General features: G+C 45.1%; 1 protein-coding gene and 1 pseudogene across 2 annotated transcripts in view; one reads left to right on the top strand and one right to left on the bottom strand.

Annotated features, from left to right (window-relative positions):
* LOC147885417 (high mobility group B protein 9-like) overlaps positions 1 to 23,924 on the top strand; it is a 31,820-nt gene that overhangs the window by 3,292 nt on the left and 4,604 nt on the right. The gene's annotated exons all lie outside the window — the stretch shown is intronic.
* LOC147885418 (uncharacterized) lies at positions 10,502 to 18,982 on the bottom strand (annotated as a pseudogene).

Raw genomic sequence — 23,924 nt, 5'->3', positions numbered from 1 at the left:
GTTTCTCTATGACACGTCTCATTATGATGCTACGTAGTGTTTCTGCTTACAACATAACGGCTTGCTGCAATCTTGCCAAGACATATGTTGTTCGCTTCCTTTAAATTTAGCGTCAGAGCTATAGAATAGCCAACTCTCTGCTGGGAAAGACTGTCCCAGGCTTCACACTATGCCAACAAAATCTCGTGCACGCAAGTGTATAAGAGAATGAACACAAACATAAACCAGAGAATACACAGTTTGTAGAATGGCGAAAGAATAGAAGGATGCTCCAAGATAGATACAAAATGTGGTGCTCAACCTACCACCACCCTTTTGTGTGCTGCCTAGATTTGGACTGTTGGAACTCCCATAGGCTTTCATCTACATCCACTTGGCACCTCTTCTTTGGGCATCTTCTGCCCTAGGTCTCCCTCCCCCATGCTCTCCTTATATGGGGGCTTACAGATGGGGAGGTGACCTTTCCAACAGATTGGGTGTTGGAAATAGAGGATTGAATCACTCACACCTCACTTCCTCTCTAGCTCATACAACACTCAGAAAACTGAAAGAGAGAGAGGACAAAACTCAGATATATTCCTCCACAATCGTGGGCAACAAAAGCTCAAGAGTGAGCGTGTACGTTTCTGGAGTGCTGTCAATGATGCTGAGCCTCTTCCTCTCCCTATGCGCTTGCCTGTGTGCAAGGCTGTAAGTGCAGGTGATGAGGAATGAGGGGGGAAGGGGGGGCTTTTTATAGGGGGCTAGGCCCCCTCATTTTGGCCGACGAGGGAGTCGGCTCCCTGCCCAAGGCACTGACCTGCCAGCCCACCAACCGACCTGATTGGTCGGCCTTTGCTGGCTGGTCAGGCCGGCTTAGGCCAGCCCTATTTAAGGGCCCATAAGCCCTGCTTATGGGCTGCTGTTGCAGCTGCCAACTCTGCCCGTGCGTAGGTCTAGGAGCGCCTAAGATGTCGTGCCATCTTCACGCTGCAGTGTGGGTTCTCTGACAGGTAGGTCTTCTGCCTTTTCACCTCCCCTACCCCCTTGTCCCCTCAAATCGGGGGCTCACAGGTGGGGCAGTGACCTTCTAACACCCCCTCTCAATGTCACAACTGTGGGCCGATCCCCATGCGTCGAATGAGGTGCTCCAACTGCTCCCTGGGAAGCGCCTTCGTGAAGACATCTGAGATGTCGTCGTTGGTTGGGTAGTATATCAACTCTATGACTTCTTCATCGATGAGTTCTCGAACAAAGTGGTAGTGGACCTCGATGTGCTTCGTCCATGCATGAAACACAGGGTTGTTGGTGATCGCTATGCAGCTTTGGTTGTCGCACATAACTGTAGTCGCATCTTCTTGGGCCACATTCATATCCTCCAAGATCCACTTGAGCCACAATGCTTCACATGCCGCTGTACAGGCAGCCCTGTACTCCGTCTCTGTAGATGAAAGGGTGACAGTAGGTTGTTTCTTACTCAGGCATGACACGGCTCCTGATGAGAGTAAGAAACAATATCCAGAGGTCGATCTCCGGGTATCAATGTCACCTGCCCAATCACTATCATAGAAACCTCCCAACTCAATGCCTCTGGTATAAGTGATGCCGTAAGTGCAAGTACCCTTCAAGTACCTTAGCACCCTCAAACCTGCGTCCCAATGAGCCTTCTTGGGTGTGGCGGAGAACTAACAGAGCAATCCAACTGCGAAGGAAATGTCTGGTCGAGTATTGGTGAGGTAAAGCAAACTCCCCACCAAGCGTCGATATAGTGATGAATCAATTGGCTGAGATGGATCACACACTCAGCTTTAGACCAGTTTTCATGGGAGTCACTGCAGCTTTGCAATTTTCCATCTCAAAGCGTTTGAGCAGTCTCCTACAATACTTCTCCTGTGAAATAAAGATATTGCTCTTTCCCTGCTTCACCTCAATCCCAAGAAAGAAGTGAAGTATGCCTAAGTCAGTCATCTCGAACTCCTCCATAAGAAGTCTCTTGACTTGAGCAATCTTCTTCGTATGATCCCTAGTAATGATGAGGTCATCCACATATAGAATCAATACCAGCCGCAAATCCCCCTCTGTGTCGAGATAGAGATTTGCCTCTGATGGACTCCACTGAAGCCCGATATTCTGAAAGAAAACATCTATCTGCTAGTACGTGGCTCTGGGGGCTTGTTTCAGCTCGTATAAGGCCTTCTTTAGCTTGTAGACTTTTGATGGGGATCCTGGAATCTGAAATCCTGGTGGCTGTGCCACATATGTCTCCTCCTCTAGGTTACCATTCAAAAATGCAGACTTGACGTCCATTTGAAAAATAGGCCAACTGTGATGAGCAGCCAAGGCAATGACTGTCCGAATAGTCACCATCCTAAGCTGTGGGGGCAAAGGTCTCGTCGAAGTCAAGTCCTTCTGACTGTGCATAGCCTTTCACCACCAATCTTGCTTTGTACTTGTCCAATCTCCCATCTGACTTGGTTTGGTCACTGAATCCCAGGTGTCATTTTTCAAAATGGCATCCATCTGTGCCTTCATGGCTTCTTGCCATTCTGGTATATCCTTTGCTTCCTGGAAGGAACGGGGCTCCGCAAGTTGAGCTACCAAAGCGAAGTTCACGAAGGGTTTTAAGACCGTCGCGCTCCAAAACTACTCTCGGGTATGTCCGTGACCCGTGAGTCTGCTAATGTCTTCAAATACCATTGAGGTAGCTTCTTCTGAGATGGAGGTACTTTGGATGAAGTTGACTTGGGAGCTGGCTCTGGAATGGTATGCTCCTCCTCCTCCTCCTCAGGGTCTTCAATCCGCTCCACCTCGCAGATGGTGACTTTGGGTGGGGGTAATGCTGGAAGTTTTGGAACCTCCTCGGCAGGCTGTGGCTCGGTCTCTTCGAAGATCACATCCCGCTGATAAGGATCTTCTTGTCCGGGTCGAATAGGCGGTAGGCATTGGACTCTTCACTATATCCCACAAAGATATAACTCCGGCTATGGGGATCCAGCTTTGTACGCTCATCTTTGTGTACATGCACAAATGCTTTAGAACCAAAAACCCTCAGATGAGAAATGATGGGTTTCTTACCATAATAAGCTACGTATGGAGTCTTGCCATCAACAGCCTTGGTCTTGGTTTTGTTGAGGATGTGAATGGCAGTGTATCAGACTGTAATAATAATGACTTTGCATCTAGTTCACAAGCTTAGATTAGCATCCAGTCGGTTTATCAGGTTGTAATAACAATAGTTTAGAATGAGAACTAGCATTAAGCTGAGATAGAATGTAAGAACACATTACACGGTTAGAATTACCATCTAATCGCATGTCATGAGTGAAGCAGTCATAAGAAAATAGAACCTTTGAATCCAACTAAATGCAACATTTTCAAATTATAAGGTCCAGTTGAGTGAAGCAATCGTATCCAAGGACATATAAATGGCGAATTATTGCTTTAAAAATCAAGTTATATAGAAAAGCCAAATGTATAGTCAGCCCCTAAAGCTATATACCCATGTGGTATACAACTAAGTTTTACTCTTCTACATTTTGAAAAGAGACCACCATCGTATCGAAGTATGGATAAATACAAAGACAATTTACTATTTTTTTTTTCAAAGAAGATTCACCGCAATAGGCTTTCAAGAGATTCCTCCCTCGCAACATGGTCAACCCTGTCTTTGTGACGGTCCTGTGCTTCCTCTCAGCAACTCCATTGTGCTGAGATGTGCGAGCTGTCTCTTAATCCCTTTCTTCTTGCAGAATCCATTGAACTCGGAAGTTCCTCTCAACTCTGTTATAGGCCATTTCAAGATCAACCTTGAGGAAACATAGATTTAAACGGTTTTTCTCAACCTCATCCCGATTCTCAGGATAGAGAGTGTCTTGTTGATACTCTTTTATCAACAAGGAATCCCAACCCTTGGGATAAAGACTTTCCCCTTACTTCCATGCTCCCACCACCATCATTCCACTAGGCAATGCCCGTGGTGGCTCAAATGTTTTAGGCAAATTACAATCCAATCTTGCTTCTTGTTGGTGTGCTCCATCCATGAAAGAAATTCGTCTCGATTCTCATCATACTCCATGAAACTCATCCCAATTCTTGGGATAGAGAGTGCCTTGTTGATACTCTTTTATCAATAAGGAATCCCAACCCTTGGGATAAATACTTCCACGTTCGCACCACCACGGGGTAAGGGTCATTGCACTAGGCAATCCCCATGGTGGCTCAAATGTTTTAGGCAATTTATTACAATCCAATCTTGCTTCTTGTTGATGCACTCCTTCCATGAAAGAAATTCGTCTCGATTCTCACCATGCTGCATGAAACTTATCCCAATTCTGGGGATAGAGAGTGCCTTGTTGATATTCTTTTATCAAGGTCTGCCTTCTTCTTGCGGCACTCTTTAGCGAAATGACCAAGCTTCTCATAATAGAAGCACTTCATCTGCCTCTTTTTCTCTGCATCCTCGGTCTTGTTTTTGTTCTTGGAGTCTTTGAACTTACCCTTATCGGGCTTGTCCCTCGCCACGAGAGCCTTCTCGTCCGATTGCGTAAACAACTTTTCCCAAGCCTCTTCCTGCAATAGTAAAGGCCCAAGCTCCTCGAAGGTGAGAGGCTTGGTTCTCTGCGTAGAAAAGGGGAAAGGGACAGATTTGGAAAAGGGGGATAGACTAGCAGAAGGAGAGAGAGATAGGGGAAGAAGGGAGGAGAAAGGGTAGGAAAGAGAGGGAGAGATTGAGAGGGAGTAGGGAAGAGAGAGAGAGAGTGAGTGAGCGTAGGTAGGAAGGAGGAAGGGAGAGTAGATAAGATTAGATGTCACATCAAAAAGTACATAGTAGGGGGTGGATGGAGACTTATATAGTCCCTCCACATTTTCCACCTAAAGGGCCTCTAACTTGGCCTCTTTTTCCCCTTCATTACAGCCATCCCTTCCCATAGAATTTTGCCCTCAAAATTTCATATGCGGGCTGTTAAATAGGTGCAGCAAACAGCAAATAATAATTAGCCTGGTAGGAGATAGGGGTTGTCCTGGACAATGCTCTCTAGCTGCCATGAGTTCTCATCCTCAAGGAGTCCCTGCCACTTGATAAGATACTCGGTGTAGACTTTGTTTCGGAGTACATGATCCGTGAAACCCATGATGCGCTCCGGAACATAGAGTATGTGGCCCTCCTCATCCATAGGTGGTAGCTCAGGAAGGACTTGTACATGCTGTCTGACATGTGGCTTTAGCAAGGATACATGGAAAACATTATGAATCCTGGAGCAACTGGGTAGCTCCAACTCATATGCCACCTCGCCAACTTTGCGGATGATCCTGTAGGGACCGTAATACCTGTGAGCAAGCTTCGTGTTGGTGTTACCCTTCAGTGAGGCATAACGGTTCTTATGGGCGTACTTCTTCTGCTTGGGTTGGGCATCCTGCATATTCTTTTTAGCCAATTGCAGAAGGGCATCCATACTCTCCAAGTCATTTCTTGCTTGCTGATTTTTCACAGCCATGTCTGCAACTAAAGATGGCATACCCACTGTGCATCCATACATAGCCTCGAACGGGCTCATGCCAATAGAGATGTGCTTGGTACTGTTTTAACAAAATTCAGGAAGTGCCAACCACTTATTGCAAGACTTCTGTGTGTCATGATAGAAATGCCTCAAATACTCCTCCAGCCTTTTGTTCACCCTTTCTGACTGTCCATCCGTCTCAGGGTGGTAAGCAGTGCTAGGTGTAAGAGAAGTATCCACTGCTGTAAATAATTCCTGCCAAAAGTGACCCATAAATTTTGCATCTATGTCGCTGACAATCTCCGGAGGGAAACCATGATGCTTAAAAACATGCTCGATGAACTGCCAAGCAACTTGTGACGCAGAATAACGGGTCTTAGTGGGTATGAAATGGGCCTGCTTTATCATTCTTTCAATCACCACAAAAATGCTATCCCATCCCCGCTCTGTGGAAGGCAACCCTGTGATGAAATCCATAGCAATGTAACTCCATTTGCCTTGTGGAATAAGTAATGGCTGCAAGAGACCCGTGGGTAACCGGCTGTCCACTTTATTTTGCTGGCAGGGCAAACATTCACTGACAAATTTAACTACATCCCGCCACAAGCCATCCTAGATAAAGCTCTGGTTGACCTTTTCATATGTCTTAGTAATACCCGCATGTCCTGCCATAGAAGATGAGTGCATCTCCTGTAAGATCAGCAGTCGGTACCATAGTTGCCAGCCGAAACGGAAGAAATGGAAACGGAAGAAACAGAAGAAACGGAGTTTTTGGCTCCCGCTGAAACGGAAACAGAAGAAATGGTAATATGATACAATTTATGTATAAAAATTTATTTTTTATACGTAATATAATTATCAATAGAGTGCAAATCATACATAATACAATTATCTATACTTGAAGCATCATGCATGCTTCTATGATTCTGTGTCATCATTCATGAACTAAGTTCTAAGTTCCAGGTTCCAAGTTTGAAGTTATCACAATCCGAAGTTTGAAAGGGAGGATGGAGAGGTGAGAGGGAGGATGGAGAGGTGAGAAAGGATGGAGAGGTAGGAGGAGGATGGGGAGGTGAAAGAGGATGGAGAGGTAGAAGGAGTCGGAGGAGGAGGATGAGAGGTAGGAGGAGGATGGAGAGGTAAGAGACGAGAGGTAGTGGAGGGATGGAGAGCAGCTGAGGATGGAGAGCAACTGCCAGCCTGCAAGATGGAGAGGATGGAGAGCAGGCTGCAGCCTGTAGGGTGGAGAGCAATGTGCTGAATGCAGGGATGGAGAGGAGAGCAAGTTGCGGGTGCCAAGGCCCGGGAATCAAAGATGGAGAGGCTGGAGAGCAACATCACAAGAGGTGGCGGAAACAACGACATGAGGCGACGAATTGGTGAAAAATGTTTTAATCAAAAGAGGGCAAGAAACAATTTAATCAAAAGAGAGCCAACCACCCCCAACAAAACAAAGCCCCCCCGCCCCCCCCGCCCCCCACCCTTCTTTATGCAAAGCCACCCAACAAACAAACCCACACCCTTTAAAAAAAAAAAAGGGTATTACGAAACGGCTTTCTTCAAGAAATGCCGTTTCCGTTTCCTGGCAAGAAACGGCCGTTTCGTGCAACTATGGTCGGTACTTTGAATCTGGCACCAAATAAATTCTGTCCTTGCACCACAACAGCCCATTATGGAGCTTAAATTCAGCATGCCCCTGGCTTGATGGTCTCTGTAACTCCACAAATATGGGAGCTGCTTTAGAATCCTGCATGTATTCCTCTTGAATACCATGAATCTACTCCTGGTAGATGGTAGAAATGGTAGACAAACTGCAAGCCCACATACGGGATAAGGCATATGCAACCATGTTTTCTTTCCCTTTCCTGTACTCGATGTCAAAATCATAAGACTGAACCTTAGCTAGCCACCTCTTCTGCTTCATTGACAAGTTGGGCTGCGTAAGTACTGAGGAAATACCTGAGTGTCCTATGATCTGTCTTAACCTTGATTTTGCTACCGTACAGGTAGTGGTGCCATTTTTCGAAAGCATGGAGGATAGCCAACATTTCCTGATCATACACATGATAATCTAGTTCCTTGGCATCCAATTTCCTGCTTTCAAAAGCAATTACCCCGTGTTCCTGTCTTAGCACAGCCCCCAATCCTTAGCCATTGGCATTTGCCTCCACAATGAAAGTACGTGAAAAATCAGGGCATACCAACATAGGAGCATGAGTGAGGGTGAATTTCAGGTCTTCAAAGCTGCGTTGTGCATCTGTAGACCACATAAAAGCATGCTTCTTCAAAAGGTCTGTTAGAGCGGCTGCCCTCTTGGCAAACTTGCGAATAAAGCGCCTGTAGAAGGAAGGAAGACCTAGAAATCCCCTCAACTGAGTAGGGTTGCGTGGCTGCGGCCAATCCTCAATGCATTTCACCTTTGCAGGATCCACTCGAATGCCATCCTTGCTCACAATGTGACCAAGATACTCAACCTCTTGTGCCATAAAGGTGCATTTGCTGGCTTTAGCATAAAGCTGATGCAATCTCAAAATTTTCAGCACTTGCTCGACATGTTTGATGTGCTCCTGCTTATCCTTGCTGTAAATGAAGATGTCATCAAAAATACCAGCACATATTTGAAAAGGAGAGGCTGTAAAATCTTGTTCATGAGTGTCTGGAAGGTAGCTGGTGCATTGGTCAATCCAAAAGGCATTACCTTGAACTCATTCAGTCCCCTCTCAATGCAAAAGGCTGTCTTGTGCTCATCCCCAGCTTTTATTCTAATTTGATGATAGCCGGACCTCAAGTCGATCTTAGTGAAAAATTGAGCACCCTTGAGTTCATCCAACAGGTTATCTATCCTAGGGGTTGGAAACCTGTTTTTGATGGTGACCTCATTCAAGTCTCTGTAGTCAATGCACATACGGTAAGAACCATTCTTCTTTTTCACCAGGAGCACAGGGGATGCAAAAGGAGAAGTGCTATGAGTGATGAAACTCTTCTGAAGTAAGTCCCTCACTTGAGTTGCCACTTCTTCCCATTCTACCTTAGAGAGTCGATATGGGGCCTTATTGATTGGCTTACTGCTAGGTTCCAGGACTATGGCATGATCTACTTTTCTTCTCGGAGGCAACTGTGATGGCAAATCAGCAAACACATCTGCAAACTTTGAGAGCAATCTCTGCATATCACAATCATCAATACGGGGAGTGCCACCCTCTTTAGTTACTGACACATTTAATGCATATATGGCGCTGCCCCTGTTGAGCTCTCTGGCCAACTGCCTTGCTGAAATGACCTGCAATTTAGGGGCTGCAATACCATGCAATGTAACTGATCCATCCCTGTGGACAAAGCTGAGTGTCAAGGCATTGAAATCCATGCTGATTTTGCCCAGTGATTGCAAGCAATCACAGCCCAGGACAACATTTATTGGGCCCATGTCAAGTGCCAAGAGATCACCTGCAAATGTATAGTCATCAGAGAACTTAATCCTTGCATGGCAACAAGATCTACTGATCATATGCTGTACATTGGCCTCTTCTACTCTCAGCCCATGGTCTATCTCAGTAGCAATCAGTCCCACCCTCTGTAAGGTCTTGCAGTTAACAAAACTGTGGGTGCTACTGCTGTCCACCAACACACGTGGCATGCAGCCAGGGTTGCAAAGTGGAATGCATGGCAATTATGGAGCATGTTTGGTATGCAAGGAACTAGGGCTGGCCGCTGGTTTGGCAAACCCTGCTATGGGACGTGGCAATGTTGGACAGAATGTGGGTAATGCTATGCAAGGACCATTTTTGCAGCCACTTGTCTATGATAACTTGACACCCAACGGCAAGGCAAAGGACTTTAAGGAAGGTGGGGCAGCAGTGAAGTTTGAGACCCTCAATGGGGCTTAGGATAGAATGAGAGCTTTGACTTTTGTCCAACAGTTTGATGCCATCTTTTCAGGAGGTAACTTCACGGAGTCTTCTAAGGCAGCCACCTTTTCACAAAGGAAATGCATTGCAGTGGTGGATAAAATTGTTGCTTCAGAACAAAGCACCGTCTTTTTGGGTTCAATTTAAACATATATTCTCAGCTGCTTGGCTGACTACTACATTCGAGATGGATGTAATGACAACTTGGCATAAGTTGGATGCAATTAATTGCCACAATCTTGAAGAGTGTAACAAGAAGCTCGGGGAGGCTTTACTGCCTATTGGCTCTTATCGGCATGTACCTCTATCAGAGCAGATTGAGAAGTATTGTTGTGGGTTTTCCCAAAGAAGTCAGAGACTATTGCACTAAGACTAGAGTAACCAACATGTCTCAGATGATTGTACAGCTGCTTGGGAAGACTTGTGGTTACAAGAGCAGTAAGAATGATAATCTTAAGAAAGTAGGAAAGCCAGTGAATGCTCCCAAGGCTCCTGTCAATAGAGGAAAGAAACGTGATAATGTCCCTTGTGGGCGTCGCCACAGTTCTCTTTTACCAATGCAAAGCAAAAGTAAAACTTCTTAGTTAACCAAGTCAACATTCTTTGATCGAAGTGCAACTAAAATGACCAAAGGAGATGGTGTTCACGTAGCTTGACCTACAAAATATGACTCATCATGCTCGGGTGCCCGCAGGTTGGATAGAGTTTTGGCCAATTTGTTGGACAGCTAATCCAGTAAATAAAGCTTATGGTTGTGCCATGGTTGACACGTACAATCACGTTCGATGCGTGGCGTTCGATATTAGTGCGGTACTAAATGAACTAAAAAATCTTAGGTGTACGTTCGATGGTACTTTCGATACAAAAAAAAGAGAGGTATATTTTAGAGTTTTAGAGTAAGTTGAAACACAAACATGTCGATGACTTGATTCTTGAAAGTTGAAATATAAATATTTTAGAATCTACATGTTGCATAGGTGCAATTATATATCATGATTCGTGACATAAAGTAGTGAGTACAGAAAGGGGGACCAAGGTCTAATATAGATGGAAAAAGTTTTACAAAAAGCTTTACTACTACAGGCAAGAGCTTAGGGCCTAGGCCCTAGGTCCTAGCCTCTAGGTACTCCCATCACTGTCAAATCCAAGACTATGATCACTCTCACTAGAGGATGATGAGGATCCATGAGACCGGTCCCCATAGTCACCCTTACTAAGAACATTGCCCTCCTCATCATACTCCAGCTCTCTAGCCACAGGGGTGTCCTCAGCAACGGATGTGGTTGATATGCTTCCGGAGCCGAGCCTCACATAGGTTCGGGGTGTCGATGGCACGGATGTCTTGATACGGGCTGTGGATGCTCTGCTACCACGAGTGCCACCAACTGGAGTGGTGACCCTTCTCCCAATGCGAGTGCGTGACACTTGTCGATCTATCTCCTCCAGCTCCAAGTAGAAGTCCCCGAAAATCTGGTCCTGCTCTGGATCGCGCTCTCTGGTAACACTTTTAAGCTTATATGCCGATAGCTTGCACTGATTAACATTTACTTGAAAATTTGACGTGTGGACTGTAGTTAGAACTTTCTAGCTTTCCATTACAATATAGGAAGTTGAAAAGTCTACCTGTCTAGCCATAGGCATCTCATGCATATTGCACAAGTTACAACATACGTAAGTTAGAGCGACAATAAATAAGCCGCTCTAATTGTTTTGTGCTAAGCTTGTTGCGTATCTTTGTGTGAATGAGAGAGTAGGCAGATCAATTCCTCTCACACGCACCAGAGGAGCAATTCTAATGTATATCAAGATTCAAACATTAATGTTAAGTAAACGATTTCAAGATTGAAGAGCCTAGAGGTATGAATTTAAATATTAGAGTGTAACGTGTTCTAGCTTTAGATTTTTAATTACCTGTACAAGAACCCTCATAGCTACTTTTTGTAGATGGGGCAATTGGTACCCAAAAGACTCCCACCAAAAAAGAGGTTTGACCAAGGAGTCCCTCTTCCAACACACGGTGGAAGCAAATGTGGTTTCCCTTTGGTCATTGTAGTTAATAATGCACCATGGTTGTCCTCATGCAAGGCTTTAGGAAGATATGCATCTCTATCAGAGGCCAACTCCGAGTTCGTAAAGAGAGAGGGGGCCTTGAAAGCGGAATGCATGAGGGCAGCAAAACCATGGATGGGTCGTTTCATCCACTTCCACCTCTTGTTGACATGAAAGAGGATATCATCCCGCTTTGGTGTGGTATCCAAGATATCACTAATATCCAAAGCATAACGATAAGTTAGAGTCTAGACTCAAGAGATTATTAATTAATATTCAAAATCAAAGAAACAAGATTCGATATTAGGATTGTAGGTTTATAAGTTACCATGACGGTGTTGGGGTAAAGGCACATTGCCAACCCTTCATTCAAAGATAGGACACCTATGACTGTCTTAAGACAGTCATAGGGTAAACCTAATCCTAATAAAACATTAGTGAGTTTGTGGTGTGGCTCATCATTCTTCACACCCGCACTAGAGTGTCACTCTCTCTCACTCTCACTCTCTTGCTCTCTTCCACTTCTCTCCCCCACACAACTGGTATCAGAGCCTACCTAGCTCCCCCTTTTCCCTACCCAGCCTTCTCCTTTACCTATCCTCTCTTCCGTACGGACAGGTCCGTACGGCCGTACGTCGTCCGTACGGCCGTACGGATGGACTCGACCTGCGCAGGAAGCGGCGGCGCATTTTCGCAGGACGACGGTACAGGGCGGCGCATTTTCGCGGGCGCGGGCTGCAGGGCGATGTAGCGGGCGCGGGCGTCGTCGGATTTTTTGTTGCAGCTGTACAGCAGCTGCTGTACGCAGCATTTCGACGCTGCATTAGGCAGCTGCATAGCTGCTGTGCGCAGCTAGTCATACGACAGCCATACGGACTGTCCGTACAGTCGTACGGACTGCCGTACAACTGTGTACGGGCGTCTCCTTCACGGTTGTACGGACGACTCCTTCACTCACCTGCAGGACTCGTTTGGTTTTTTGCTGCAAGACTCGACTTTTTGGGGGGAAGCGTGCCTGCTACAGGCACCGATAGTACACAGGTACTCTGCAGGGACAGAAGTACAGCAGGTACTTTGCAGGTACTGAAAAGTACAGCAGACATTTTTTGTTGGAAGAGGAATAGTGCTGAAGCACTCTGTTTTGTGCATGTGCGCGCAGTACATGAAGCATTTCTGATACATTCCTGAAGCATTTTCAGCTGTATACTGTGCATTTGTTGAGGTACAGCAGGTACTCTCGTGTCACTCACGCTTGAGGTGACTTGTGCCACAGTGGTGGTGTTTGCGCAGTTACTTGTCTTTCAGGAAGGTCAGATGCTTGTTTTGCAGAAGCTTCTATGCATTTACTGAGTGCAATTCTCAGTTTTGGGTGACCATTTCAAAGGGCTTTTGCCTGGATGTGTTTGCAGTATATGCCTTGAGGCAGTGTGTAGCCATGGAGCACACATTTGCTTTGTTTCCGCAGTGCATTTGGTGACATTTGTTGCAGGTCACATTCTTTGTACGCAATTTGAAAATCTCAGTTGAGCCACGCTTGGTCAGGGCGCATCGAGTTTACTCGGTCCCTAACTGCCCATCATTGACAGTGCTCAAAAGATTTTCTTCTTGGTGTTTGTACTTTGTGATTTGTGTTGTTACTGAGTACACAGGGGCAGTCTATGCATTGCACATTGTCAGGTACAAGTGTCAGAGAGATTTCATATTGCATGCTACCTCAGTGTTGAGGTGTTCTCCACTTGATTCAGGTGTCTAATCAAGGGGCTTTTGCCCAGACTTTGTTTGATAGCACTTGGGTTACCGACAGAGTTCTTCAGATGCATTTTCTCCCCTTGGTCTAAGGGTGATTGCTTGGGATTTATCCCATTTACTGTTGCAGGTTTTGTGACAGGCTGAAGGGTCATTTACTGTTTTTGGGGTGTTTGTCAAGTGGTTTCTGCAATTTAACTCAATGCAATACCTCATCTGAGGTGGGAGAAGTGATCAGTACAGTCAGTACAGCAGTGTTTACAGCAGTGTTGGTGGTTTTGTCAGATGATTATGCACTGTTAAGCACTTGTTGAGCAGCAGCAGCAGTCTGAAATTACTGTTTTTATGCCTCTTTGAGCTCAGAACAGTTTGTCAGAAGGTACAGTATTTGCAGGGTCATTTACTGTTTTGCTGCAGATTTTACTGACAGTAAAAACAGCACCATTGAGAGTGCTTCTGGCTCTTGAATAGAGCAGGTTTTTTCTGAGTGTCAAGCCATCTGATATGGCAGTTGATGATTGGGAAGAGCTTGATTTGTCTGCGAGGGCAGCTATCATGCTCACTATTTCAGACACTCTTGTGTTCAATGTACAGGCTGAAAAGACCTCTTATGGTCTATGGCAAAGACTAGAAGAATTGTATGCCCAAAAGAGCTCAGCCAGTAAGGTTTATTGGCTGAAGAAGCTGGTCGATCTTCGCATGAAGGAAGGTACAGCTATGACCTCACACTTGAGTGAGTTCAATGCTATCTTTACACAGCTGATTGCACAGGGGTTGAACCTTGATGAGGAGTTCAAGGCTACTTTCTTGCTGTGTACCCTCCCCGAGAGTTGGGACACTTTCAAGACCACCGTGTCAAACTCGAATGCCACTCTTATTTATGCTGATGTAGAGAGCTCTCTCCTTATGGAGGAGATGAGCAGGAAGAATAATGCGGGCAGCAAGTCTTCAAATGCTTTGCAGGTACAGGACAGAGGCAGGACTCAGCAGAAGGGGAGATCTGCTAGTAAGTCCAAATCCCGCAGTCAGTTCCGTGGCAAAAAGGACATTGAATGCTTTTATTGTGGCAAGAAGGGACATGTGAAGTTGAAGTGCTTCAAGTTCATTCGGGATCAGAAAGCCAAGAAGGCTGAAACAAAGGATGCAGGAAATGCAAGCAAAGGCAAAGGCAAGGCCAAGGCAGATGACTTGGATGCAGTGAATGTTGCAGCAGAGGACAGTGACAGTGACATACATGATGTTTTATGCTCTTCTGCTGTAATAGCACATGCTTTGGTTATTGATGGCCATGACATGCACACCTGGCTCTTGGATTCAAGTGCCTCTTTTCATGTTACTCCTCATAGGGAGTGGTTTACTTCCTACACAGGTACTCATGGAGTTGTTCATCTTGGGAACAACTACGCATGTCAGATTGCAGGGATTGGCAGTATACAGATAGTATTTCCTGATGGACAGTCATTTATGCTTGATGGTGTTCGCCATGTGCCGCAAATCAAGAAAAATCTTATTAGCACTGGCTTATTGGATGACAGTGGTTACCACACCACATTTGGGGATTCCAAATGGGTGATTACTGATGGCCAGACTGTAGTGGCTGAGGGTTTTAAGAGTGATACCTTGTACCCTCTTTATGTTTCCAGTGTGGGTAATCATGTTGTTGCCATAACCGAGCTGCCAAAGGTTTCATTGTGGCATAGCCGGTTGGGACACATGTCTGTTAAAGGAATGCAAGAACTGTCACGTTTGGGTTATCTGCCGCCTCTCTCTTTTTCAGATTTGCCTACTTGTGATCATTGTATTTTTGGCAAGCATTCTGTAACTCCTCATAAGAGGAGAACTCCCCAGAATAGAGCACCACTTGATCTAGTGCACACTGATTTGTGTGAGATGCCACAGTTATCACTAGGGGGTGCAAAATATTTTATTACTTTCATTGATGATGCCACACGGAAGGTGTGGGTCTATTTCTTGAAGCATAAGGGAGATGCCTTAGATGCTTTCAAGAAGTTTGTCACTCAGGTTGAGAATCGGACAGGTCGTAGGCTGAAATGCCTCAGATCCGATAATGGGGGTGAGTATGTGTCACATGCTTTTGTGCAGTTTTGCCAAGCTAAGGGCATCAAACAGGAACTCACAGCCCCTCATAATGCATCTCAAAATGGTGCAAGTGAGCGGATGAATCGAACTATTCAGGAGAAGGTTCGATGTATGTTGTCTTATGCTGCATTACCCCATGGCTTTTGGGCAGAAGCCGTGCAAACAGCAGTTCACATTATTAACAGGTCACCAAATAAGGCTTTGGAGTTGAAAGTGCCAGAGGAGGTGTGGTCTGGCAAGCCACCCTCATATAAGCACTTACGTGTATTTCGCTGCGAGTGCTTTGCTCATGTACGCAAAGATCTACGCACCAAACTGGATCCAAAGTCTATCAGATGCATCTTTATGGGTTATGGTGACGAAGGTGAAATGGGGTACAGGTTATGGGATCCCGTTAAACGGAAGATTATACGCAGCAATGATGTCATCTTTAAAGAAGATAGTGTACACAAGGAACCCGTGCAACCTGTGGAATACAGGAGGGTTATTTATGATGATGTTGGACAGCAAAGAATGCCCATTTATATGCAGCAGCAGGCTGCTGCAGATCACCCTGTTCAAGAGGGTATACAGGCTGAAAATCAGCCAGATAATTTTGCCAATGATGCACCACTGGATGTGCCAACAGATGGGGCTGTAGTACAGCCAGATATGGTGGTACAGCCACCCGTCATGCATGAAGAACAGGCTGGACAGCAGTCTAATCCGGAACATTTTGTTAGGAGGAGCACCCGTGCACAACGGCCTCCTGCCAGGTTTGTTCCAGGAGCCAATAATGTAACTGATTTTATCATGCTGACAGATTGTGGTGAGCCTTCTAGCTTCAAGGAAGCTATGGGAAGAACAGAGAGAAAGAAGTGGGAGAAAGCCATGCAGTCAGAAATGGATTCCCTACTTCAGAATGATACATGGGACTTGGTGCAGTTACCTGCAGGCAGAAAGGTTTTGCCATGCAAGTGGGTTTACAAAGTCAAAGTGGATTCAAATGCTTTATTTCGGTATAAGGCCAGATTGGTTGCCAAGGGATTTAAGCAGGAAAAGGGCATTGACTTTGATGAGATTTTTTCCCCTGTAGTCAAGATGACTACTTTGAGAGCAGTGTTAGCTCTTGTTGCTCATGATGACATGGATTTATGTCAGATGGATGTGAAGACAGCTTTTCTTCACGGAGATCTTCATGATGAGATCTATATGAGTCAGCCAGAGGGATATGCTGTTAAAGGGAAAGAACAGCTTGTGTGTAAGCTCAAGAGGAGCTTGTATGGACTCAAGCAGGCGCCAAGGGAATGGTACAAGAAGTTTGATGCCTTCATGCAGTCCCAAGGGTATCATCGGTGTGAGACCGATCATTGCTTGTACACCAAACGGGCAAAGGATGGCACTTTGATGCTACTCATTCTATATGTGGATGACATGCTTATTGCCAGTAAATCTCAGCATGAGATTAGTGCTTTGAAGAAACAACTGCATAAGTCTTTTGACATGAAAGACTTGGGTGATGCAAATCATATTCTTGGCATGCGTATTACTCGTGACAGGTCCAAGGGACTTATGTTTCTGTCACAGAAAGAGTACATTGACAAAGTACTGCAGAGGTTTAAAATGGAGGGGGGGAAGTCTATTAGTACCCCATTGCCTCCACATTTAAAACTCAGCAGTAAGGACAGCCCCAGATCAGATGATGATAAGGCTGAAATGGCCAAGGTTCCGTATGCATCTGCAGTTGGATCTTTGATGTATGCCATGGTTGCCACTCGTCCGGATATTGCTTTTGCGGTGGGAGTCATCAGCAGGTATATGGCAAATCCAGGCAAGCGGCATTGGGAAGCAGTGAAAGGTGTCTTGAGGTATCTCAAGGGTACCAAAGACTTGTGCATATGCTATGGTAGGCAGGATGCATTGGTGCATGGTTTTACAGATTCAGACTATGCAGGGAATGCGGATAACCGGAAGTCTACTTACCGGTTATATTTTCACATTTGCAGGAGGTGCTATATCATGGGTGTCTCGGTTGCAGAAATGCGTTGCACTGTCAACCACAGAACCTGAATATGTTGCAGCCACTGAGGCTTGCAAGGAAGCAATATGGCTTACTCGGCTGGTGGGAGATTTGGGCATTACAGGAGATATGCCAGTTTTGCATTGTGATAGTTAGAGTGCTATCATGTTGGCAAAGAATCCGGTCTTTCATCAGAAGACCAAGCACATAGAAGTGAAATATCATTTCATCAGGGAGGTACTGGAAGACAAGCGACTTGAGCTTGTGAAAGTACATACTGATGATAATCCTGCAGATTTGCTCACTAAGAGCTTGCCTACAGAGCGGTTTGCACATTGCCACCACATCATGGGATTAGGATGAGACCATTCTTACTTTATGGTCTTGTATACAGTAACTGTATATTGCTGTAATTTTTTATTCTTTTCTCCCCTTTAGGCACATTGGCCTTTAGGTGGGAGGTTGTTGGGGTAAAGGCACATTGCCAACCCTTCATTCAAAGATAGGACACCTATGACTGTCTTAAGACAGTCATAGGGTAAACCTAATCCTAATAAAACATTAGTGAGTTTGTGGTGTGGCTCATCATTCTTCACACCCGCACTAGAGTGTCACTCTCTCTCACTCTCACTCTCTTGCTCTCTTCCACTTCTCTCCCCCACACAGACGGACTAATATCCGTATCTAGAACGGTGGAGGCGCTAATCTCTGCAATGGTTTCTTTCATGAAGTGATGGAGAAGCCCCAAAGTAGCCCCTTCCATGTCTGACATGCGTAATATCTTGTACAAGGGTGTAATGGTAATGACAATGGCCTTCACCCCTTGCCAAAAAGACTCTCTCAAGCAAAGCCGTTGAATGTCTTTGGCATCTTGTTGAGTTGCATTCAACTCTCCTTTAAGCCATTCTTTATATTCATCGGACTCGACCGTCTTTTGGAGCTTGTTTTGAACATCATAGAGCCGCTCAAGAAGTAGCCACATAGCAGCAAATCGTGTCTTTGATGGCTTCTTGAGCTCCAAGTCGGAGTAGATACGAAAGATGGCAAGAAGCTTGTTTTTGGAGTTGATGAAGCTCACAATGGAGCAAGTGTCACTCACAATGGTCTTTACCCATGGCAATTTACCAATGTCCTCCATGAGAAGGTCAAGGCAATGACTAGCACATGGAGTCCACACTATTGAGGGAAACTCCCCTTCAAGCATGCGACCCATGGACCTACAATTGGAGGCATTGTTCGTTACGAGCATTGTTCGTTACGACTTGCACCACATTTGGAGGACCGACCTACATGACAAGTTTCAGCTTGTAAGATTCAAGAAGAAGAAGTAGATTTGCTTATGGAGATCAAAAAATATAAAGCTACATGACTCTCGAGTCTCAACTTACCTCAAGTATAGCATCCTGAATGTGACGATAGGTAAAGGAGGCGGTGGTTTTTCTTCCTTTCTCTCCTGCATCCATAGCCCGCAAGAAGTATGTGCCAAGAGGGCAAGAGACAAGAATGTTGATGATGTCTCTCTTCTTTCTATCACACCATCCGTCGGAGAGAATGGAGCATCCATACTTAGCCCACCCGGCACACACGGGCTCGAGAGACTTGTTGATTTTCTCCCTCTCTTCATCTAGCTTCTTGGTACGCATGTCGTTGTAGCTAACTCCATCCCATCCTTCACATGGACCAACCGAGGCTATGGCTTTCACCATTCTTCGCCACCGGTCACTTTGAAGCTCATGGAAAGAGAGATTGCACTCAATGACGGTGGGCAATCTCTATTTCAGCTTGTCTTTGGCGCTCCTTCAAGAATGACAATGGACCGGAGAGGCCACCCGTGGCTTAGGCAAGAGTGGCTTGCCTCCTCCTTGGTGCATCACTTGTCTTCGTTCTCTTTGATGCCGTACCGGAGGACATAGTAGCCCTAGCGGAGGCAACGGAGACGGATTGAGAAGCCTCATCCTCCGCTTCGGATGAGGAATTATCCGGGCACACCATCTCCTCTCATGCCATAGAGGTCTTCTTCCTTTGCTTCAAGGGTAAGTACTTTTGACAACAATCTTGAAAAATGTCATTGGGTATTCCCGTGCATGGTCCGCATTGCCCACTCAACTTACACAAATGGATAAGAAGGCGGGTCACACTACTAGTTTGGGCCTTGGGGCAATACTTGCAACTCCACTTGCAAACATTGGACTTCTCTTTCACTCTCTCAAAATAAGCACAATGCAAGGAAAAGGCCTTCTTGAGAATATGGGCACTACTTTGATGTCGCAAAACTGTTACCTGGAGCATAACTTTGGACATGAATAATGGAGCACATGAACAATTTCCCACAGCACACAACACTAGGGTCGAGAACCAAAGGTGCTGGACTCTCCCGAAGCTACTTTATTATTTGAACAAAATCAGAGTACAAAGCTTGCGGCACGAGCCTTGAGGCTGTTAGACACAAAATAAAAACCATCATTTTTTCCATAGTTTGCTTATCATCTTCCTTGCAGATAGCCTCAACAGTTCTGTAATAAGACGGGCTGCTTCTTCCAAGGGCTCTGTATTCCCCTCGACTTCTTTGGCTGCAACTCCACCTTTAAGTCCCAAATAAGAGAGAGAATTACTTGGGCAATGATCACTTCTTTGGATGTGTGGGTGTGTGGATTTGTATGTGTGAGAGCATACTTTTATACTATGGTCTACACCCACTGTTGGGCGCTGATGACGTCAGTGGGAATGTCATAGTAGCTAGTCCGTGCTATGCATGATGGAGTTTATGGTTTTCAATCTTATGAGTGACTATTGTGAGATTGAAACTGCACTATGTTGTGTTTTTAGAGGATGAGTTTGGGAATGTTCCTGAATTCATCTAGGTATATGTCTCTGCCGTATTAGCGGACATGCAAATTTCACCTTGTGAAGTTTTCGTCCAAGTTGTGGCTTGCTGGTATTTACAGACAGCAATTGTAAATGGGTAAAGGAGGGTGACAAAATCTCTATAAAAGGATCCACCCTCTCCCTTGTTCAACATCTCTTTCCCCATTGAGCCTCATGCCGCTGTAGCTCTAGTCCCCTCAAGCCTCTTCTAGGAGCCTTCTCTCTCCCTTTTGTAGATATTCTCTTATGTAGACTCTTGAGTCCATATTTCTCTAGTTCATTCTGTTTCTATGATTAGTCTTGGAGCTCCCGCTTCCTCTTGTATGTATGAAACCTCTTCTTCTCCCTTTCTTTTGTAGTATTTTGACAACACATGCCAAGAGTATCCAAAAAGGACATGGATGGTGACATACGAGCATATGTGATTGACGGGGAAAGGAATCGTGTAGACTTCACAAGCAGTTGTAGCTTGAATAAAGAGATTTGGACTACTTTTTGATTAGCCTTCTCCTTTAGTGCTAGCCTTCGTCATGGCTGAGTTTGCCCTTCACCTTCGGAGTGCCGACAGAAACTCAGTACGAAGACTTTGTATAAATGGATGCTCAAGTATGTGTGGGTGTGTGGATTTGTATGTGTGAGAGCATACTTTTATACTATGGTCTACACCCACTGTTGGGCGTTGATGACATCAGTGGGGATGTCATAGTAACTAGTCCTGCTATGTGTGATGGAGTTTATGGTTTTCAATCTTATGAGTGACTATCGTGAGATTGAAACTGCACTATGTTGTGTTTTTAGAGGATGAGTTTGGGAATGTTCCAATACTCCGCTTCTGAAAGAATTAGAAAGACAACACACTTCTTTACCTTAGCACATCCATGCTTACTCTGCAATATAAACCCGATCATAGGAATGAATCCCATAGCTCCATATATGTTTGGAATAAGAACTTGAATATCTTTGCTATGTCCAATTCCTGGGTTTTATGCCATCAAGGAATTCTTCCGAAATCCATGGAAGTATAACTTCGATAAATAATCAAACCAAGTGCGTATTAATCTTGTTTCCCTGAAATAAACAAGGATAACAAGACACAAATATTCACGGCTTAGGGACAAAAAATTATAATAAATGATAAATAACTATCAAATATACTTAGCCTTTACTGGGAATCCCTTTTTAATAAGGAGTTTCCACGTATATCATGCTTGTAATCTCGGGTTTCTGATTCGTATAAATTCTTCATCAAGATCATCATCTGGCCCTACAAGACCTCTATGGCTGGGCTGTCTGCTGGCTGAGTAAGTCATGAGGTTTTTGGGAGATCAAGGCCAAGCTATTTCGTAGCTAGATTGGTCAGAAAAACATTGGATCGTTGAGATGAAAACCACCACGACTGAATCGCAATTTAGATGACTCCAAGACTCTTGAATAGAAATCAACTATGTATGCAGTAAATCAGCAAAACAATTTGCTGTTTGACCACAGAAGAACAGGGAGAGGCAAGTCATAGGTTAGGAAAGTGCTCGAGGGCTATTCTATCACATCGCCTTGCTGATTTTTGACACCAGGGCAGTCTGTGGCTGTTGGTGGGCTGCCAGGGCTACCAGACGCTCAAAAAAATGAGAACCTCTAGATCAGTTCGTTTTTTTGCTGCTTCCAAGCTACGCAGAGATTTCTGCAAGTGCTATGGGCTGCTTTGGAGCTGAGCAAGAACTTCTACAGGCATTTCGACTTGTTTTTGGTTGCTTTTGACTGTTGCTGCTGGTTTTGGGCGACCTCTTCTAAGTTGCTTTTGGGCTGTGCCATGGCATAATCAACTATTCTTTGCAGGATCTAGGGTTTTCCAGCCCAGGTGACCTGATTTCTGTGGATTCTAGGTAGAGGAAGGGTAGCCTGCTTTTGCCGTTGATTATTAAGAAGGGTTGGTTTTTGCTGTTGGGCAGTGGCCAAGAGGGCTACAGATAAGGACGACTTGTTTGGAAGTGCTTGGTGGATTGATTGCACCATAGTTTGGCTATCTGGGGCTTTTCTGTAGTTGTTCAGCTGTGTTTGGCTGGTTGGGCACTGGGTTGTGCAGGTGCAGGAAGCGCACTGTCAATGCCTTTGGGGTTCTGTTGCACACTTGGTTGGCAGGGAAATTGCAGGATTGCCTAGTAATTGGATGCCTATTCGCCATATAAGGTTGAGCAGGGATTGCAAGGTGCGTAAGATATTGGAAGTCTGTGGGCAGTGGTTTGCCGGTGGTGCAGCTTTCAGGAGACCTTGTAATCAGCTGCTTGGCTTTATATGAATAGTAAAGAAATATCGCAAGGGACGCCAGCATTTGGGGCAAGTCGGTGTCCTTGTTTCTGAGTAGGAACGCTCTAGCTCCGTGTGATTTAGCTTGTGGTGTTTAATTGTTTGGCTATTTACTGTGTATGCTATAGTTAAAGTGGATCTCACCACCCTTTAATCTGTGAAGGCTGGTTTCAATGGGTCCGTTGCCGGGATCCACCTAACTTCTTCAAGAGGTGATCTTGAGGTTGGCTTGGTGCAAGTCCACCAGACTAGGTGAAGGAAACATCATACTAGTCAGTAAATATGTCTCATAGGGAAAGATCTTAGACTCTTATGGAAGAGGAACATGAAGAATCCCTATTGATGATCAAGGTGCAAGGGAGGAGTACCAGCATGTCGTTGAGCATCAGGTTGACAATACTGATAAGGAGGATGTGGATTTATTTAAGGCGCAATTGCAGAGTTTCATGAGTTCATTCACGCAGTTTACACAGGATAGAGACCGCATGTCAGCTTTCAAGACCAGCCCTCACAAAACCTTTATGGTTTGTAGCAATCTACTGCTATGTTGCTGCCGAATCAGGGCAATAATTTTCAGTCCATGTTTTTTGGACAGCAAGGAGTTATGGCACCGGTATTTTGGGGGAGGATCAGTTTTCCAGGCGATGGTCAGCCCTCAAGCACAATTTTCTGGTATGCCTGCGAGTCATTATTCAAACCAGCTCTTGGATTTTGTGTATGTGGCATAGCCAAATTACCTACTACTGCATTAGGCATCTTTGCCCCATGGTCTTGGTGTGGGAGATAAGTGTGGATGCTGCTGCTCCCTTTGCTCAGACACTTGCTATGATAATCTGATGCCCAAAGGGAAATTGAAAGTATACAAAGAAGCTGGAGCTGCGGTCAAATTTGAGACGTTCAGTGGTACACAGGACAAGCTCAAGGCTTTGATCTTTCTTCAGTAGTTTGATGCAACGTATATTGGAGGAAATTTTTTTGAATCATCTAAGATTGGGCTGCAAGCTTTCTGAAGGGTAATGCTCTCCAGTTTCTATGCCCAATTGGCGGTGAAATCAACATAGCATCAAAGATAGAATCTGTACCAAAATATTGAGGTTGTTGCCTCAAATATGGTTGAGGTGGTTGAGCCACATTTATGGACTGCACATTATTATTTTGAGGAGTAGAAGTACCCAAACCAAGGCCTTGTGCTGGCTGCTCATATTGTTGCACTGGCTGTACTTTTTGTACCTCTTTCTCAAGTGCTCTTTTGGGTGATTGGAAGTCACTTTCTAAGTCATTTTTGATAGCTGTCCCTCATGGGAAACTGATGCATGAGTGTGCGGTCCGCCATGAGAAGTTGATGCATGTGTGTACTCACTACTCACTGCACTTGCAAGCTGTGCATTCAACATAGTAGCATCATCTGACTCACTGCTAGAACTAGTATCACGGTTGAGCTCAGTTGTAGCTTCATGTGTGGCCTGCTCAAAAGGCATTTGT

Source organism: Dipteris shenzhenensis, chromosome 25 (assembly GCF_047967505.1).
Source record: "Dipteris shenzhenensis isolate YYH24624 ecotype China chromosome 25, Dip_SZ_1.0, whole genome shotgun sequence".
In the NCBI taxonomy this organism is placed as follows: Eukaryota; Viridiplantae; Streptophyta; class Polypodiopsida; order Gleicheniales; family Dipteridaceae; genus Dipteris; species Dipteris shenzhenensis.
This window is presented reverse-complemented; position numbering and strand designations above follow the sequence as displayed.